This window comes from Schistocerca cancellata, chromosome 3 (assembly GCF_023864275.1).
Source record: "Schistocerca cancellata isolate TAMUIC-IGC-003103 chromosome 3, iqSchCanc2.1, whole genome shotgun sequence".
Classification (NCBI taxonomy): domain Eukaryota; kingdom Metazoa; phylum Arthropoda; class Insecta; order Orthoptera; family Acrididae; genus Schistocerca; species Schistocerca cancellata.
Genome location: NC_064628.1, coordinates 447,378,288 through 447,395,189, shown reverse-complemented (window position 1 = coordinate 447,395,189; position 16,902 = coordinate 447,378,288). Strand labels below are relative to the sequence as shown.

Here is a 16,902-nt window from a genome sequence, read left to right as displayed (position 1 = left end):
TGCGATTTACAAACATCTTAACACTCTGATGCCAGGAACTGAAGCTGGCTTGAAGATGTGAAGAGTAATGGTATTGTGACTTTTCGCCTCAGTATCGTACCTCAGATTCCACTTTATTTACGCTTTTTTTCGGAAATGGGATAACAAATGACAGCCAACAGTATTTTTTATGTTTTCTGTTGCACCTACTCATACTGTCAAATTGATGTTCTAATTTATTACGTTACAATGACTCTGTAGACGGCGCCGGAGTGTCACCAGAAAACAACACATTTGGAACTATGAAATTATTACAGTAAATGTGATTAGCGATTTGCACCACCTGATTGTCCATTCTTATTTTCAATTTTTTCTTTATTTACCCTTATGCTTATAACAGACAAGTAAAATATCTATAACATTTTTCCGCCATCCCATCAGAAAAGTAAAATCACTCACTGTGCACAAGAAAATGAAAAACACGAGATTCCGTATGATGATGACAACGCTGTATTGAAATGAAATAAACATGGAGGTATAATGAGGGGAAATGGAGCTACACACTTACGCTGTACGCTGTTTTGAAGCCGGTGTCGCCATGGTTGATGTCTCAAAACAATGGCAGACTACTGTTTACGATTACCTCTTTTTATAAATTTCTATCGTATTCCCGCAAAAGCTGTTTTAAACAGAAAATGTTACCGTGCATTCGTGGCTATCGCCGCATCAGGAGGGCATTTTCAAACATTTTTCTAGCCTTAAATGCGTATTTGATCCACTGTTAATCTAACTTTCTTTTTGTTATACATAAGAAAGACGATAAGTATTTGATATGAAAAGGCTGCTTTCGTAATCCAGCATTTTCCGTAATACGGACTGACGAAACTTTTATGCGGTCTATGCCTCCTTCCCGAAAATGTTGAGAATATATTTTGCTATGTTTGGTCGGTTTCCACTCTTTCCATCTCAGAGCGTTCCCCCACAGAGTTTTTCAACTTGGACTGGTTGGAAATGTAAGGAAAATGGTTCAAATAAACAATTATCTGTGTCAGTCACTCCTTTTATTTCATCCCAAGACGCGTTTCGTGGGATTACATACTCATCTTCAGATGAAACAATGGCATTATGTTACATTTTTGCTAGCTGACTGCAGCCAGTTGTCTGTTGTGGTTTCATTTTGAGTCTGTTCCAGTGCATAAAATCCTGCACGGAACCATACAACAGTCCAATATGGACGACATAAACATATCTAAAACATAACGACAATAATTAAAACCACTGCATTAAAAGAAAACAGCGTGACCCAAAATTCGTCTACATAAAAGAAACTATCGCCCGAACGTGTTCACTTATGTATGAAATATGATACATTCACACTTCAGACTATAATCAGCATGATCAGTGTACCTGTAAGTGATGCAAGCTAGCATTTTGAATAAAAGTATATCTACAAGGAGCAAATGTTTGGGGCAGGTAACATGGCTGATTTAGGCTTCAAGTTTGTGACGTCTTTACAAGTCCCTTCATTATACCTCCATGGAAATAATTTAAAGTAATTCTGCACTGTAAATAGACAGTCTGCTTTAGCGCCACTTCAATCAAACCTTTATTAAACGGAATATCACAAACTGATTGTTTGCCAGCCATATTCGTCACCGATGAATGAAGCTTAGACATGAGCATTTCTACGAAACTGTATTAGCTCCCTCTTTTTGAACACAGAAGTGCTCTATTTGTAGCAAAAGCGCGTGTTACACTTTCGATGGCACATGATTCTAAACTCATTTTACTTCGTTCGAAGATGAGGAAACAGGATATTTAACGTTCTCCTTTCGTTTGGAACAACCTTTCTACAATCTGTTTTGTTGTAACTATAATTCATTTTAGCCAACTATAGACAGAGAAAACGTGATGACAAAAATGAATGGAAGGATAGGAACACAGCAATCAGTGCAATCCCACTGATTTTTTTTATTTTTCTTGCATATCCAGATTTCAGCTATAATCATCCATCATCAGTGTATGGCTACTTATAGCTGAAACCTGGAGATGCAAGAATAACAATTGGGATTGTCACTGACTGTTGTGCTCTTGTCCTCCCTTATCGTTGTGCACAGCTGTTCTGTATGGAATCAAAGTTGATGAAAATGATGTTGCAATCATTCTATTTTACTGCTATGGTTGACGAATAAACTGAACAAGTGTATTATAACACAAATCAGCTGGTAAAATACGTCAAAGGAGACTTGAATTTAATCTTAATAGAATACTGAAATGTAGTCCATGGTTAAATGTGGAACAAAAGAATAACGATACAGTTCAGTCTCGACAATCGAAATGAGAGGTGAGGCACAGTAAAAGCATTCTGTATAGGACACACATACACTTTTCAAGAAACCTGGGGAAAAAAGTACACATGAAAGGTACCAAGGGTTCAAAGACCATATCAAATATAGCTGGTAAACCGAAGAGTCAAAAATCAGCTTAAAGACTTCGATGATTATCTAGGTGCTGAGAGTGATGGTGACAAAAATGTAATACTAGTGAAATGTCTGCTGCTGTCCAAGAAGCCAAAGAGAAAGCAGCTACCACGTTGGGATGTAGGCAAATAGAAGGAAACTAGAGCTTTGGACTGCCTTGGAACAGCATATGGCGAAAAAAATAACGACACTAGAAAATTGCTGACGTGTAAAACTGATGGAAAGATCGTAAAATAGTTGTGCAAACCGCTGCAGAAAAGTATTAGTACAAAGAAAGACAGAAAAATACAACCATGAATAACCGATATTCGATACTCGAAAAAATAAAGAAAATTTACTAGAGGAATTAAATTATCGGAAAAAATGTATAACCACCCCCCTTTCCTGTACTCAGATATAGTGTTTTTTATTTTACTGTTTTCAAGAGTCTGGTTGCATCTGTGAAGTAGACTGACCTCACTAAGACTTTGTCTGTCTTATGCAGTGTCCAAAATCGTTATCGCGATGCCAAAAAATAAATTTTGCCCTTTGAACACTACATTAAACTAAAATGCGCTCTTTGACTAAACTTCATGGCGTGTTTACCTCTTTAAAATTTAATTTGATTATCGAAGTTCTAAAATGTTTAAGAGGAAAACTATTGGGTCGTCGTTTTTAGAAACAAATTATTTGAAGCAACTTAATGTTTACCTTGATTTCTGTTTTCCACCAAAAATGGTGAGCATATCCATCACAACAATAGAAACTGTAACTAAATTCACCTCGAGAAAGTCTTTATAACAATTGAAGCTACTATTTGCTATTTACAGTCTCGACATACAAACGAATTTTGAAAGTAAACTGTTGATTCAGCTTGGTACATTTATTGCAGTTAGCTTTTTAATAAAGTTAAAACTTGTATTTGAGAACCAGAATGAAACTCATAAGATATTTATTGACTTCCTTTCAGTACTTTGAGCCATTTCAAAATTCAGTTAAATGAAGATAATATACTTTTTAACCCTGCTGTGCTCCTTAAAAACAGTATACACTCTTGGTACTTTGGGTCATAATGACCTAATAGGCAAAACTCTAGACGATTGCATTAAGGAACTATTACATGAAATTTAATATAATTTAATTCTTGTTTGAACCAGATAAAGCATTATTATGTAATGTAATACTGGTGTTGATCAAAATACAGGCAAATAAACATAGACAGCTCTCTTTCAAGTCCAAAAATATTTCGTGAAAATATAAACAAATACAGAGATATTTCGTAAAAGTATAAACATTTCTTTATAGCATGGTTCAGAACGCAATAAAATAATGATGGATGTATTTATTTTCAACGAAGAATATAAAAATATAAATAAATGACAATATATTTGTTTTGATCGTAAAACGTTAATCAAAATGCAAAAAGCAACAATAGGCAAGCCTCTTTTGAACACGAAATATTGAACAAAATACAAGGACGGGGTAACAGATAGGTTAGTCTTGAAGACAGGACAGTGTTCAGAGAACAAACAATATACGTCTGAGTGTGTCTTTTGTACAGCTAGCAAATGATGCGTTTGTTCTGTGCAAATTGTTCATCAAAATACAAGTAAATAATAGTGGACATGTTAATTTTGCCCACAGAACACTGTAATACATTCATTCTTATAGTTTCAGCAATAATATGCAACATCACCTTTACAAACATATTTCTGACAGTCTGAATATATAAATGGAGTCTTATCGTCACAATAAAATTTACATGTTGCACATTTGAAGCTATCCTTGGAGCTGCTACTGCATGGCATAGAGACTGATATAGACTGGTCCAGTGTTTGCATCTTTCTCACAGTAACAATGGATTCTGAATTCATGGCAACCGTTTCCTTGCTTCAGTGTATGGAGTAACAAGAAATCTTCCAAGTTCCTTAGGGAAAATTCTTTTTTTGTTAAGAATATTTCTTTTCCACTTTTGATTGATTTCTTTCCACAGTACAAAATCAGTGTAGCCAGCAGTGTCAAACATATTATAAAACACCTTTACAGACCAACGATTTGTTTGTTGTTTTTTTTCCTTTGTATGTGGTAATAAGCTGATGGAGCAAGTCAGCTGTACCTTTCATTGCATTGTAGTCTATCAGTTTTTGCGTTTTATCTTCTCTGTTGCTTATTTCTTTATCATTATGCGTTTTCTCATCAGTATAAAGTTGTTATTTTTCTTTGAATAGACAGAAGCCTCCATAACCCACCAGCTGCTGTTCAACAGCTACATTTGATCCAAGATTATATAACATTGCAAGTATTTCGACCCACTGTGCCCTTAAATCTCTTATAAGTTACAATGAAATGAACACCCTTAGCTGCTTACAGGCGTTGACATACGTCAACGGGGACAGATGAAAATGTGTGTCCCGACCGGGACTCGAACCCGGGATCTCCTGCTTACATGGCAGACGCTCTATCCATCTGAGCCACCGAGGACACAGTGGATAGAGCGACTGCAGGGATTTATCTCTGGCACGCCTCTCGCGAAACCCACATTCTCAACGTGTTGTCCCGCACTACATCCGTAGTGCCCCCGCCCATAATACTCACTACTCGCGGCGCGTTGCCGATTCCCGTAAGAGTTCGGGCACTGTTCGTGCATTCGCACAGAAGAAGAAGATGGTCAAGTGGCCGGTGAGCCTTAACTTTATATATATATATATATATATATATATATATATATATATATATATATATATAAGCAAGCAGTGAAGGGAACAAAAGAAAAATTCGGAGTAGATATTAAAATCCATGGAGAACAAATAAAAACTTTGAGGTTCGCCGATGACATTGTAATTCTGTCAGAGACAGCAAAGGACTTAGAAGAGCAGTTCAATGGAATGGATAGTGTCTTGAAAGGCGGATATAAGATGAACATCAACAAAAGCAAAACGAGGATAATGGAATGTAGTCGAATCAAGTCGGTTGATGCTGAGAGAATTAGATTAAGAAATGAGACACTTAAAGTAGTAAAGGAGTTTTGCTATTTGGGGAGCAAAATAACTGATGATGGTCGAAGGAGAGAGGATATAAAATGTAGACTGGCAATGGCAAGGAAAGCGTCTCTGAAGAAGAAAAATTTGTTAACATCGAGTATAGATTTAAGTCTCAGGAAGTCGTTTCTGAAAGTATTTGTATGGAGTGTAAACATGTATGGAAGTGAAACGTGGACAATAACTAGTTTGGACAAGAAGAGAATAGAAGCTTTCGAAATGTGGTGCTACAGAAGAATGCTGAAGATTAGATGGGTAGATCACATAACTAATGAGGAGTATTGTATAGAATTGGGGAGAAAAGGAGTTTGTGGCACAACTTGACAAGAAGAAGGGATAGGTTGGTAGGACATGTTCTCAGGCATCAAGGGATCATCAATTTAGTATTGGAAAGCAGCGTGGAGGGTAAAAATCGTAGAGGGAGACCAAGAGATGAATACACCAAACAGATACAGAAGGATGTAGGTTGCAGTAGGTACTGGGAGATGAAGAAGCTTGCACTGGATAGAGTAGTATGGAGAGCTGCATCAAACCAGTCTCAGGACTGAAGACCACAATACCAACATAAGTGCCAGATTGTTGGTTCCTCTTTGCACCCCTTGATCAGACTTATCATCAAAACATAACACTCAAGATAAGTGAAAGAACATCTTTAGCGAAACAGTAGCAGGAAAAACAGCTCTCCCTGATTCTGGATTACATAATCTGCCTGTTTATAAACATCAGCAAGCAATAAGACTCCAATATATGCTTCTAATGTAATTTCGTCTAAATCTTCCCATTTATCATTGTACACTCTTTGACTCTCAGTATTATTTACAATACAATACTGCTGCGAGTTTTCTTCATAATTACTTGAAAAGCAAATTTGATTTGCCAGGTGGTTATAATTAAACTTTACCTATTTGACACGTTATAAGACGTACTAATTACCGTATGAGTACCAAACTTGGTAGCATTAATGTCCAGAGCATGGGGTGCATGATTTCCATGCGTCACAGCGCCGCCTTCCAGTTTCAATTATGGCCACCAGATGCCGTGATCAGTCATCGTGATTCACAGTCTCACACACCTGACCACTCACAGTGCACTTGTTGACGTGTAACATGAGCATGGCCAAAAGAAGCAGGGCATTATTGGTGAAGCTCTATTATCAAAACAATAGTAATGCTGCAGCTGCACTTCGAAAATATCGAGGCTGAAAGAATTACGGAAGGATCCTTTTCCTCCAACTGCTGTGCGGAGCGTGATGAAGAAGTTCGAATCAACGGGAGAACTGGGTGTCGCTCTGGGAAGAGTCCGACGACAGGTTGCACCATTCTCAAATGGTATCCGTACGACATCCATATCGTACAGCAGCCTGCACCACAGGACGCACAACCACTTGTCGACTTCACCCTCCTCTTTCTCGCAAGCATTGAAGCTGACGAGGGCTGGCCGTGGACCATTCTATGGAAGACGAAGCTCATTTTTCTCTGGCGGGCGAGGTGAACACACAGAATTGCCGAGTGGGGGGATCTTCACCTCCTGTCGCGTGCCTGAAGTTCCTCTGTATGGTCAACATGTCACCACACGGTGTGGCTTCAAGGCTGCGTTCATCATCGGCCCATTCTTTTTAGAACAGGTTGGCGCTCAAGGACCAAAGATATTCCGTATGACTGGCCAGCGTTACTGTGATATGCTTCGCCAGCATGTCATACCCACCCTACAGGAGAGAGACGCATTGAACTCAATAGTTTTCATGCAAGATAGGGCCCCACTGCGTATCTCTCGGTGAAGTTCGCCTGCTTAAGAATTATGTTCTTGCTGTTCTTAACAACGGAGAGTCGAAGAAATTTATGAAATGATTTGTCTCATGATGAGTTGCAAATGGTTGGTGTTCATGCAACCAGTAGGCTTGATTTTTGTTACCCACAGCGAAGCCTTCTTTCTATTGGTAGCTTTTATCATTAAATGAGAGGTAGTTTTTGGAAAGTACAAGTAGAACGACCAACTCTGAAATCTCCAGTATGGTTATATTTTGTGTTGATAAGGTTTTTATGATAATTTCAGTTGTCTCTTTAACAGGTATATTTGCAAATAGATTAAGATTATCAAATGAGGAAAATCTTGCTTCACTGGGGATTTTTATATTTTTGATGAGCATTGTTAACTCACATGCATTTTTTATTGGGTATGTGGTTTCAGAAGTGTAAAATTCCTTGGCGATATTATTTTATGGTTGGGAAAGTTTGAATGATGGTGTATTCTTGGAGTTAACAATCGGTCTAACTGGAAGGTAAGTTTATGGATCTTGGGTTGTGCTCTGAGTTTGGGGGCAGTGGGATTCATTAATGTGCAGCTTTTTATCTGTTTATCAGATTTCATCATTTGTTACAATTGACGGATAATGCTGCATTATATGATGTATCATGCAATACGAGATAAAACAGCGTGACTTGACGTGACGGTGCTAAAGAGACAGACGAAGATAATCTTTATTACTCTGTGGCGGTTAGCGCTCAGATAATTATTCTTAGTGTAGGAAGTCTTTGTTTTTGTTAATAACTAATTCATTAAGAGGTTTTTTTCATTCTTGTCAAGTATAAATCGACGCCATTACGATATTTTGAAAGAAACTGTCTGTATAAAAGGCAGTGAACAGATAATTCATGTTACGAGAAGAATTTCATTGACACAAAGATCAATAAAAGATTGTTCATTTCAAGAAGATGCGTGTTTATTCCACAATCGACGTATACTGCAATTATGATCTATTAACGAATACCAGCTCGAGAATATTTCCGACGGGAGCGTTCAGTTCTAATTAAATAGTGTGATGCTCTCTTCGGAAAAGGAGTAATTTCACGGATCATTTAAACCCACCAATGTTGGACATTTCTAAGAACTGAAATCAAATCTGATTGCTATGCAACAGAGCCCAGACTAATATTTCTCCGTAACTTTGATTAACACTTTCAGCTTCAATACAGCGCCTGTACAGCTGGAGCAGATCGTTACAACGGAAGCGTGTAGTGTGAAAGCAGTTTCACACATCGCCCTGTATCAAACCAACGGTTTAGGTATTCAACACAACAGACCACACACAGTCACTCATACATATAAAGACAAACACAAGGTGGTGTGGGAAACATATAGAGAGAGACACTCACTCAATATATGTGCTCATCACAGAGACTTTATAAATGTCTACCTTTTGAAAGGACTCGATCCTGCTGCAATAGCACTTTAATACCACTTTAACGGCGACAGGTAGACACGACACTAACAGTCAAACATATTTGTGATTACGGATACCTGTAACATACTTTGTGACAGGCATAATTCTAATTTTTATGTGAAATTAGTTATCTTATTAATTGAGTAATTAATGTTTCATTTTTGTGCATGTATGAATAGCCACAAGGTGTAACTGCATTATGGTTCCTTGTATGTTTCATGCTGACTGAACGTGCGGGAGTATCTTGTAAGGAGAACGTGTACGCCGTCCTAGCGGCCAGGCTGAAACTTCAAAAAGGCCAGACGTTTGAATTACTAGCTTTCTTGGGCTTTTATGCGTTGTAATGACCTTTTACTTGCTGATTTTAATGCATAAATGAGTAGTTTCTGTATTACTTTTACTAGAATTTCATTATTTCAGTAAATATCTTAAGACAGTATTTTATGTGTTATCTATGTACTGTGTTCTGTTACACTGTAAACTGTGCATTAACAGCATTAGACATTAACAGTTTTTGCGTGTCTAGAAATTAATATTAACTCTTGTGGGAAGTATTTAATAGAGAAACTGTCTGTTGCTTATTTTCGTGGTCTATGTTCAACGCCAACACAGCCAATAAGCAAGCACACAACATCGCAATGGCACAAAATCAACTGAGTAATTTCAATATATCGTCTACTAGTGCCACGGAATGTCATACGTGCATAGTTAGTGAAATGTCGATTATGGCTGAGCAACCAGCAGTAATTACTGCGCTCACGCCGTCGACACAAACTGTTGCAATTTCCGAAATTCATATGTCGAGTGAAATCCAAAGAAATACGCAGCAACCAACAAATAACATGAATTTGACCTCTGATACAGACGTAGTCGCTAGGGGAGCATTGCCCTCAACTACGCGCGAGAAGGGAATTACTGTGCCAGAAAATGCGTCGGTACACTCTTCAATAAACCCAGTGCTAACGTCAATTGCTGAGAATACTGATTTGTTATCCCAGTTGATGTCAAATTTAACCGTCATATCACAAGGGATTAACGTAGTGACGTATAAGATTCAAGCATTGGAGACTGCGCAATCTAATTTTGCAATCTGCACAATCCACTTTTGCAAATGATATTAATCGTAAATTCCAAGCATTGGAAACAACACAATCTAATTTTGCAAGGGCACAATCCACTTTCACTCAGGAACAACCCAATAAACTAAAAGCAATAAATGATAATATTACTGAAAATTCCAAAGTTTGGAATAAAAACAGATTCACTTGATTGCCAGTCAAGCACAACTCATTGTTACGCAAGAACAGCAATACAAAGAATTAACAACCAAATAGAATGATATCTTATATCATCAAGACAAGCTAAATAATCACGTGCAAGAAGTTGACCATGTACAGAACACCATTGCACAGGACGTGAATACAATTAAGCATGACAATGGGCAAGCAATCATTAATCTTACTCGAAGGATAGACGCTCTTAGTCTCGAAGGTGAGAAACATATAAAGAAACTTTTCAACGAACATAAGATCGCATTATCTAATGACGTGGAGGATTGGGCGACGGAGCGAACCGAGATGGTGTGAAATTATGTTGATCAAACCTTGACAGACACGGTTGATAACGTGCAAGTTAACAACGAAAGTGCACAAGAACAATTTAAATCAGAAATTCAAGAGATTAAGGAGAATATAGGAGAAGAATTTCCTGCTTGGAAGGCAAAGATTGAAAATACATTCAAAGCATGCCAGCAAAGTTTAGTTAATACTAGAGGGGCACCTGTTATGTTACCTGCAAGTTATCAAAAGCAGACATTATTCCTGACGAAACCAGTGAAACAGAATCCATGCAACAATATCCATGTATTGGTGCGTACTCAGGTCATCAACAGGAACCAAATTATCAGGAATATCATCCACCACAAAATAGTCACCAGAATACACCTGTGACTATGAACGAAGAGAAAATGCTTAAATATCGTCAATTTCAGGTATTTAACCCCTGACGGAAGTCGATCAATCCCATGGTCTTTATCAAGCAATTTAGGGGGATATTGCCACGAATGTGGACTGAGCAACAAAAAATTATGTACGTTGCAGGATTTATACATGGGGTTGGATCGAGGTCGGTGTCAGAAGTACCCGAATGGTGTCACGAATATGAGCAATTTGAAAGCTCTTTCTTGCACAAGTACTGGAATAAGGGAGTGCAAGAAAAACTACGCAAGAAAGTTTTTGACCACAACCATTATCTTTCAAAAATGGTTCTTTAAGGAAATATTTCGAGAAGTACATAAATAAAAGCAAATACTGGAGTGAACCAATCCCGACACAGGATATCATTCGAATACTAAAGGCCGAACTTCCACTTGATGTAAAGGAAAAACTTCTACATGTGCCTGAACAACATGTGGAATATTTTTTTGCCACATTGGATTCAATAGACATCCTGTTCGAAGAATCACTTGTTCGGTATACTCAACCAAGTTATCAACCTAACAAATATAATAGCAACAACAAACCGTATAATAAACAAACCAAAGAGAATAGAGGGTATGGAAACAAATTTTTTGTACACACTTCACCAAACCCACAGATGAATTATTTCCAGAAAAACGAGAAATCTTGTAATGAAAATCCAGAACAGAGTAATCATGACCAACAAGGTGAACAAACATATAAACGGAAATGGAGGAAGAGTATCACAACCAACCACAAACTTCAGGTTGGGAGCCAAACGTCAATGCAAATGAATGGCGAAACCAACCACCTGTAATAACTGACGTAACGGAGCAAACATCTACCAATAATGGACAATTGTCAAACTAGACTCGACCGTCAGAAGCCCCGACGGTACAGTCGAGGAAGTTTTGAGGGGCGAAAATTCAAGCACCAATTTTTTCCGATGTAATGATGATAGATTACTAATAGAAGAACTTCAGCAGGATATGATGCCTTGTCAAGAGGAACATACCAATGAACCTGTTGCCAAAATTCAGGCGGAAATTGAAGGCATTACTGTGCAAGTTGCTTTAGACACGGGATCAGCAGTAAATGTCGTTTCTGAGAAGTTATTTCAAAGAATACTTCAGAAAGTAAATCCACAGAGTTTTCCTGTTCAGTGTTGTAGGATTGTAGGCTCTACTGTTCAAATTCTTCTCAGGTTAAAGTGCAGACTCAACTACAGTTAGATATAGGAATTGTAGCTATAAACTGCACATTCCTTGTAATAGAAAAATTGGTTGAGGACCGTATCTTGGGAATTGATAAATTTAGAGAGAGGGACCAGCATATCGATTTTTCTCTGGGCCGAGCCAGTTTTACAATAATGAACCAAAGACATTAGGTGGATCTTCGGATCTTCTCAGGGAACATAGTAGCCACGGAAAGTATTGTCATGGACGAAAACTGCAAATCCAATGGATACATGCGAACCTGCAGGGGAATACCAAATTAATTATTTTGCAACCAGTCTTAAAAACTGAAGATGTGGTATATGAAAAAGTTCAAGAACCCAAATATTTCCAGCACCATCAAAGAAAGCAATTATACGATCTTCTATAGCAATATCATGAAGTCTTTGAAGAAAAGCCTTGTGTAATCAAGGGATACACATGTCATTTGGATGTGATTCCACACAAAGTTTTCTGCCGTATTTTTTATTCAGTACCGAGGCATCAACAGAAGGCGGTTGATGCGGAAATCCAACAGATGCTTGAATGGGAGCTGATCGAACCTCCGAAGAGTCCATACTGTAGTCCTCTTCATGTTGTCCAGAAAAAGGTTGGAAAAGTTCCTCTCATGCTAGACGCACGGCAAATAAATAAGATTATTGTACCCGTGCAAACTCATCCGGAAAATATTGATAAGTTAATTCAAAAGTTCGAAGACATAAAATACTTATCGAATTTGATCTCAGGAGTTCATTTTGTCAGATGACACTAGACGAAAAATCAAGAAGGTACACCGCGTTTGTACACGCAGGTAGAAGCTACCAGTTTAAGGTTCTACCTTTCGGGCTAAACGTGAACTCAGGAGTTTTTATAAATGCTCTAGATTAGGCGTTGATACCTGCACTTCGAAGCTGTTAACTTTGTTTGTGGACGACATACCCATCGCTACAATCACATGGAAGGAGCACGGCGATTTAACGAGGAGAGTGTTGGAACGGTTCAAGGAAGCAGGAATAACTGCAAATCTGCAGAAATCGCATTTTGCTCGGGATAAAATTAAATTTCTGGGTCATCTTATAAATGAAAAGGAAATCTTACCGGACTCCGAGAAATTAAAGGCAATCAAAAACTTTGCAGTTCCAACAAGTAAAAAGCAATTAAAGGGATTCCTCGGAGTTGCCTCTTTTTTCAAGCGTTTCATTTACAACCATTCTATTAATGCAGAACTGTTGAACAGCCTGTTGCGCAAAAATACTCCGTGGGTGTGGACACAACAATGCCAGAATGCATTTGAAGCAATAAAATATGCCCTAGTTAACTCACAAATATTATATCATCCAGATATGAGCCAAGAATTCGGTTTAATGGCGGATGCTTCGAAAATTGGAATCAGTTCCTGCCTCTTCCAAGTAAAAACGATAGATGGAAAACTAACTTTCTGTCCAATAGCTTTCGCTAGCCGACTCTTAACTGCATGTGAAAGAGCGTACACGACTTTCGAAAAGGAAGCATTGGTCGTAGTCTGGTCATTTAAAAAATTTCACTATGACTCATACGGAGCAAAGACAACAGTGTACTATGACAACAAAGCGTTAAGTTTTTTGCAAACGTGTAAATTATTACATCACAGACTAGCAAGATGGCCGCTCTCATTCCAAGAGTTTCAATTTGAAATTAAATACATAAGCGGACAGGATAATTTCAACGCCGATGCACTGTCAAGAATGGCAGACGGTCATCTGTCAACATCACGGATAAGCCGTCTGAATTCAAAGTTCTGGTAATGACTGATAAAATATATAGGAAACATTTTCTTAAAATGTGTAAGAACGTGGGAAAACTACAAAATGAAAATCCTCGTTGGCTTTCAATCAAAGAAGCTTTAGGAAAACCTGGAAACGAATATCTGAAGCGATTGTACAAAGTTGAGAACGACGTCTTATTTTTCGAAGGGCATCTTGATTTAGATAATTGGAAGGTGTGTATTCCCGAGAAGAATAAGGATGACTTAATTTTGTACACGCACATCACCTGGCGACATTTTGGAGTATTAAAATTTGCTCAGAAGATTCAAGCATATTGCTACTTCCCATAAATTCGCAGGAAATTGCACTGACAGTTAAGGAAATATAAAATTTGTCAGCTAGCCAAACCAGGAAATTTTTGTGTGATGGATTTCGTACATCCCATTATACCTACTAAACCACTATCGATCATTTCGGTCGATATCTGTGGTCCTCTACCGTCATCAAGAGGAGGATACAAGTATGTTGTAGCTTTTCTCGATATATTCACCAAATATGTCAAACTTTATCCGTTAAAATCAGTTACTAGTTCATCCATAGCCAAGAAACTGGTCAAAGATTATATAGTCAATGTAGGCAAACCAAAGGCTATTCTTTCTGACAACGGGTCAACGTTCACTGGAAAAAGCGTGGAGGCAAACGCTAATCAGCTGTGGCATAAAACAAATTCTAACATCAGTGTACCACCCTCCTGCAAATCCTATGGATGAATCTTTCGTGAATTAAACAGGTTCATGAAAACATATTGCCACAACCAGCAAACCAAATGGATCTATTATCTTGACGATTTTCAAGAAATTGTGAACAATATGACACACAGTACGACAGAGTGAACTCTGTACGAACTGATGTTTGGAAAACAGGAACAGAATGACTGGATTCGACCAATCCCTAAAGTAGCAATTGACAGAATGTCTCTCCAAAATAAAGTACACAAATCCTTACTCAATATAATGGACAAGGTGAAGAAAAGAAAGTCCTGTTTTAACAGTCGACAAGGAAGAATAAAAACATATGAAGTGAAAGACCAAGTTTTAGTAAAAACTCATCCTAAGGCTTCACTTATACAGAGGAGGAACAAAAAATGGCAATTATTGTATCAAGGACCATTTATCATTACAAAAATACCTCACCCAGGGGCCTAAGTTTTGAAGGATGTGAAGAATGAAAAGGTGAAAGGAATGTATCCTCATCACTTATTGAAGGAATTTCACGATAACTGAAAATTCTGAATATTGAAGATTGAAGATACTATTCATATCCAATAGCACTGATTAGACGGTTTTACATTGAAACTATGAACCATACTTAGGATATTTTGTTTCTTTTGCAATTTAGTAGTTAGTTTTTCATTCCAGGAATAATGTTCGAGATGTATGCAGACATTATGTATTTGTTTTTCAATGCAGAGATAAATTGTCTTTCCAGGATGCAGAGAATTTAGCTATAGTATGACTGATTTCTTTTAATATTAATTAATTAATTAATTAATAATAATTTCAATCAGGTCTCACAATGCATAATGATCATGGATTAGCGATTCAAATGAATCTGGTCTATGGCAAGATACTTTTTGCTTATGTCAAATTTTCACAACATCAGTATATGTTTGTATGTTTTTTAACTCGCTGAGCTGAAGTCATGCTGTTCGGAGGGAGTAACCCGTTCTCAGCTAAAAATCCGCTTATACTTTGTTTCAGTCTTTTGTAATGGACATTTTCTTTGTAATTGTATTATTGTTGTAACATACCTGTGTATGCAAGTTTTATTATGTCGCGAAGTTACCAGCTAAGCGAATGCTGAGCAGTTACAAGCACATCAGCATGTGTTAAGGTGCATCTGAAAGATGACGAGCATAAGTTGCGACGGCATCATCAGTTGGTTTAGTGTATAGTGCATCCTATGGTTATTGATAAGAATCAAGAACATCTTACAACTTACGAGCATTTAGAATTCAGGAGAGAGAATTGGAAAGGACTTTAGATTAGATTCTATTTCAGCTCAGCACAGATCAAACACCTTTTTCATGAAACTTACACTACCTCTTATTTTCACGTAAACCCTATAACGAAAAAATTATACCCAAGAGGATACGTTGAAATGGGAATAGATTTCAAATCAGTTACCTGGAGGTGACAAATAGACAGGAATCGTGGATGGGTGTAACACAACGCGTCGACTGTTCACCTCAAGACACAGAAGATTAACAATGTTGTGTTTCTTTTGTGCAAAGTGTTTAAATTCATTTCGAAAAATATTCATGTTGCATATATTCTATTATCCAAAGTTATTCAATTTTTTTTTTCAAATGAGAAATATGAGGATGGTGAATCCATCCCGAGGTTTTCCTTGGTTTCCCTTTGTGGGGCTTGACCAAATGGCTAGATTGCAAGTTTGAGACATCCCAAGGTGCGTGACAGAATCTTTGATGATGAAAAAAAGATTCTGATCACATCTCATACGATCCTCGTCAAACGAATTATAGCAAACTAAAAGAGCTATGCATATAAGCTACATTTCAGTAATTTTCAAGCAGCACAGATATGTTAGCACAATATTGTACTTCTTATAGTATATACACTCCACTGTATAATTTAGGTTCAATTTTCAATTGATAGTACATTCACTAATAAGAAAATGTTACTACAGATATTTCTATCTAGTGAACATTAATAGTATACAGCGTTATGAATAATCATCGACATAGTGTTTCGTGAACACTCATGTTTGTTTTTGCCCAAAAACGTTCGTCCACATGAGGAGCATATATGGTGTATCATGCAAAACGAGAGAAAACAGCGTGACTTGACGTGACGGTGCTAGAGAGAGAGAGAGACAAAGATATTCTTTATTACTCTGTGTCGGTTAGCGCTCAGATAATTATTCTTAGTGTAGGAAGTCTTTGTTTTTTCTTTTTAAGAAGTAATTCATTAAGAGGGTTTTTCATTCTTGTCAAGTAGAAATCAACGCCATTGCGAGATTGTGAAGGAAATTGTATTATATATCTGTATAAAAGCTAGTGAACAGATAATTCATGTTACGAGGAGAATTTCATTGACACAAAGATCAATAAAAGATTGTTCATTTCAAGAAGATGCGTGTTTATTCCACAATCGACGTATACTCCAATTATGATCTATTAACGAATACCAGCTCCAGAACATTTCCGACGGGAGCGTTCAGTTCTAATTAAATAGTTTGATGCTTTCTTCGGAAAAGGTGTAATTTC

At 37.5% G+C, this 16,902-nt stretch overlaps 1 non-coding gene across 1 annotated transcript; it reads right to left on the bottom strand.

Annotated features, from left to right (window-relative positions):
• Positions 1 to 4,845: 4,845 nt before the first annotated feature.
• Trnat-ugu (transfer RNA threonine (anticodon UGU)) lies at positions 4,846 to 4,920 on the bottom strand. Its single transcript has one exon. It is a non-coding gene; the product is annotated as a tRNA-Thr (tRNA).
• Between the last annotated feature and the right edge of the window lie 11,982 nt (positions 4,921 to 16,902).